The sequence below is a fragment of the Lethenteron reissneri genome, unplaced genomic scaffold, assembly GCF_015708825.2.
Source record: "Lethenteron reissneri isolate LAM-NWPU_2019-01 unplaced genomic scaffold, ASM1570882v1 scaffold_1293, whole genome shotgun sequence".
Taxonomy (NCBI): Eukaryota; Metazoa; Chordata; class Hyperoartia; order Petromyzontiformes; family Petromyzontidae; genus Lethenteron; species Lethenteron reissneri.
The window spans coordinates 69,639-72,793 of record NW_026890996.1 but is presented as its reverse complement, the minus strand read 5'-3'; the positions used below and the strand labels follow the sequence as shown (position 1 = coordinate 72,793).

The 3,155-nt window shown below is 41.1% G+C and overlaps 1 non-coding gene across 1 annotated transcript; it reads right to left on the bottom strand.

The window, feature by feature from the left end:
* Positions 1-2,425: 2,425 nt before the first annotated feature.
* Positions 2,426-2,497, bottom strand: TRNAQ-CUG (transfer RNA glutamine (anticodon CUG)). The gene has a single exon. It is a non-coding gene; the product is annotated as a tRNA-Gln (tRNA).
* Positions 2,498-3,155: the final 658 nt, after the last annotated feature.

The following is a 3,155-nucleotide window of genomic DNA, read 5'->3' as shown; positions in this document are numbered from 1 at the left end:
GCTCACGCAATAAAGTTTCAGTCAAGTGTTTAGCCAACCAGCGACGCACGGAGACGTAATTTCCGCAAATGCACGTCATTTCCGCTTTTTACGGTAACAACAGGTGCGTAGATTATGGGGGCGGGGGGGGTAATGCGTTCCCATCAGATTTCGTCCCCACACCCCAGTCACAGGCAGACATAGCTGTAGCGGCTGCTACTATACACGCTTCTCTGTTCTAAGCACGGGGATCTGAGCCGTGTGAGCTGTGGATCTGCGCTTTGACGCGCTCCGATGCGCGCACAGTGGAGAGCCGAAAGAGGGAGAGCAGAGGACTCTATGAGGCAGCGTCATTGTGTGACCACGGGGTTCAAATGCTGCTGGCCACTGTCGGGGCTTTCACTGCCTTCAGTCACATCATCACATTTTTCTATACATTTTTGTGCTTACTTTGTGCCGGCGTGTTGGCTTGCCTGCGTTCCGGGACTTATTTGAGCAGATCCGGTACCTCTCGTATCGAAAAAAATATGAATATTAAAAAAGTTTTTTAAGAAATGATTAAAATAAAATATAACAATATAATGTAATCACTAGAAAATTACGGAGCCCCTGTTGACATCGGTGGATGAATTACTAATTTGTGGCCACGCAATAACAAGATAATCTAATAAGTTATATATAAAGCTTTCTTAACAGCATCACAATTTCATAAAATAATAACAAATGCAGACTTCTAAGATGAACCAAAATAATTATGCACATCGTCATGTACAGTCTGTGGCTCGGTGCGTAAATGTCACCACCAGAGGATGAGGGAATTTAAATCATTAAAATTCATCCACACATATCAGGTGTAAATAATAATGTAAAACAGCCCAGACTGTAAAATGTAGATATTAGCTCAATGACGTGTTATAAACTGCTGCGGTTTAGAATAATCCTCTGCGTAAAGAAGCTCCCAACACCTCACAGCGCAGCGTGTGCGTAAAGGAGCCGTGGTGTCCCTTGAATTTGCCTTCAATTTAACAAATTGTGTGTGTGTTCCGTTCGTTTTCTCCGCTGGACACAGAAGTCGCCTTTGCTCAAGATGCCACTTTATTAATCACTGACACAAAGACTGATACCGTCACTGCAGTATAGCCTAAATAAGTCCCACTGCATTGTAAGTGGCATGTGTGTGCTGTTTTAAGCGTCGTTTTATGTGCGTTCCGGGACCTGTGCGCTGTCATATGTACTTAGTGTTCCGGCACCTTGTGATTTACAAATAAAGCACTGGATACATCATGACCTGCGCGAAAGAGGGCGGAAAACTATGAATTTCACCCTCCTGCTCTCCGCGCATCCAAAGCCACTCTTTTCTCTCCCGGCTCTCTCTCACTCACTCTCACACGTACACAAACACACACACCCACGACCCCGCCCCCCATGTCACTCACATGCATGCCGCATTCACTGGACAGGCACACAGTAGGAAACCAGAACATCATAACATTGTCCCACACAGCATAACAGCGGGGTTGCTACAATATAAAAGTCGCGGGCCGCACTAACATTAAAACTTTCATATTAAGGTGGGGGCCACAAAATATCGTCCCGATGGCCGCAATTGGCCCTCGGGCCGCGAGTTTGAGACCCCTGATTACATTGAATACAGTCACAATAATAATATTACTGTCTAAACCAACTAACTTCTTAAACTTCTAACCGTGGCCTTTCATTAAAAATAATATTTCCCTTTTATCAAAGATCCTCTTTCAGAGGGTACTGCTTTGGGATGTTTGAAAAATGGTAAGAAAACCAGTGTACAGAGAAAACCCATGCAATACGAGGAGGGAAATACCCAAAGTTCAGCTAAATTTAGATTCAATTGATTTCTGTACTAACATCTCCATAGCACCTTCGCTTGTGCATTCATGGATCATTACTGGACACATGCAAATAACACCATGACACATGCAACTACGTGACTTCACACGCAACTTCACCATTATACATGCAAAACGCATCATTCACATGCAGATGCGTACCCAGGAGGTGACTTGGCCTCATAACTACATTCGAGAGGACAAAGAGCTGAACATTTGATTTTGATCCAGTCAGCTTATGCAATTGAATTTTTTATTTTCTTTTTTACTAAAACTTAAAATAAGTTTCTTTGTCGGTTAAAAAAACTTAATTCTAGATTTGAAGCTTTCGTGACTGCAAGGATTCATGCTTATAGGTTTTTTCGGTAAAGTCACGTAGGTAAAAAAAAAAATGAAATAAAAAATAAATCACATTAATTTTATTTCTATTATTATTTACATTAATTCTTTTTTTACCTACGTGACTTTACCGAAAAACCTAAGAGTATAACAAAACTTAACTTGGAGCTTTAGTGACTGCAGGAATTACTCTTTGGTTCTTTCGATCAAGTCACGTATAAAGATAAAAAATAATTATTTGTAGGTCCCACCGAGATTTGAACTCGGATCGCAGGATTCAGAGTCCTGCGTGCTAACCATTACACCACGGAACCCCCACGTAGAGCTGCCTCATTGCACAACCTCTTGGCAGCAGCTGCTGAGCCCACATTTAGAAAAGTGTTTTCTGAGAAACCGAGCCATCTGCACTTGCTCCTGACACCGCATATCCTTTCTGTACTGCCATCTCCTGGCCAGTTTCACAAACATAATTCATTTTAATATCAAACACGTGAAGAGGGCATTACTTTTCCATGAATTCATTTGAAAACGTTAACTCAAAATTTTGTTATTTTATTGAGTTTTATTTTGAGTTATTTTTATGGAACTCTCCATTTAAAACGCTACTAAAAATGTTTACACCTGGCACAATCACAGGGGCTACCAACAGAAACAGCACGTGACATGAGTGCACACTCATCAAGAAATCAACGCACTCACCATTGGCTCAATCCCTAGGGTGCTATTCAGAAAAATATTCAATTAGTCCAACGTGAGATTATTGTCTCTTTGCAACCCTTGAATCTTGAGTTCAAGTTTCAGCGTGACCTCTTGGTTTTATATTTTACGCTATGTTCAAAAAAAGGTTGGATTTTTAATTTAAATCTAGTTAAGTCTTGCTGGATCGTGATAAAGTGTCACTCTTTCGTCTTGATATTGGTTTTTTACCCTTTTATCTGGCAACAAAACTGACACCTTTTTACGAGGAGTCAT